Consider the following 1334-nt stretch of genomic DNA (forward strand, 5'->3'; position numbering starts at 1 on the left):
ATTCACACACCCAATTTCTCTATTCACACACCCCTCTGTTTTTCTATTAATTCAATTTTATTTTTACAAATTACCCTAACTACCCTCCCTTGCAATTGTGATTCTTTTTCTTTTTTCTATTTGGTAAGTCAATCATGAATCAAACATCAATACATCATTATACAATAAATCAATTTTTTTTTACCTATAAATGAAGGAAAAATAATACGTTCATTAAGTGGAATGACTTGCATTATTAGACAAATAATATACTTCCCAGGTAATTACGTTCATCCAACGTACTGAATCTAAATTGCAAAGTTTGTCCTCAGCCTTCCATAATACATTCTTATTATTGGATTAAATTCTGTTTAGTCTCTGTACTATGACCATTTTTTCGTTTCAGTCCCTGACATTCTCAATTAATCTGAAAAGTCCCTAATGTCAAAATTTCCGTCTAATTGGTCCCTCCTGCGTCAAATTAAGAGTTGGCCTTAGGTGAAATGTCCAATATACCCCTCTGTCATTTCTTTTTCCTTTTTAATTTCTTTTTCTCCTTTTTTTTCTTTTTCCTCTTTAATTTCTTTTTTTCCTTTTTTTCTTTTTTCTTTTTCCTTTTTAATTTCTTTTTTTCTTTTTTATTTTTTATTTCTTTTTTTTTTTCCTTTTTTCTTTTTTCTTTTTTCTTTTTCCTTTTTAATGACCATCGTATCCTGCTGCATCAGTAGCGCCACGTCGGCGAACCAATCCAGATCAACCCGAAACCCCAATTCTTGTTCTCCATGCCGGCGGCCCTTTTTTTTTTTTTCTTTTTCCTTTTTAATTTCTTTTTTCCTTTTCCTTTTTTTGTTTTTCTTTTTTCCTTTTTTTTTTTTTTTTTTCTTTTCCTTTTTAATGACCATCGTATCCTGCTGCATCAGTAGCGCCACGTCGGCGAACCAATCCAAATCAACCCGAAACCCCAATTCTTGTTCTCCATGCCGGCGGCCCTTTTTTTTTTCTTTTTCTTTTTCCTTTTTAATTTCTTTTTTCCTTTTCCTTTTTTTGTTTTTCTTTTTTCCTTTTTCTTTTCTTTTTTATTTTTTATTTTTCCTTTTTAATGACCATCGTATCCTGCTGCATCGGTAGCGCCACGTCGGCGAACCAATCCAGATCGACCCGAAACCCCAATTATTATTCTCCACGCCGGCGGCCATTTTCCTTTTCCATCAGTATTCTTTTTCTTCACTTCTGGTTTTGGTCAACTTGGCCATCAAAAACCAGACCCAAAATCCAAATCACCATTTTGAGCAAGACCCAAAAACCTCAGGGTCTGAAAAAATGGTAGTTTTCAGTGAAAAGTTTCCAAATTGAGG

The sequence above is a fragment of the Rosa rugosa genome, chromosome 6 (assembly GCF_958449725.1).
Source record: "Rosa rugosa chromosome 6, drRosRugo1.1, whole genome shotgun sequence".
NCBI classification, from domain to species: domain Eukaryota; kingdom Viridiplantae; phylum Streptophyta; class Magnoliopsida; order Rosales; family Rosaceae; genus Rosa; species Rosa rugosa.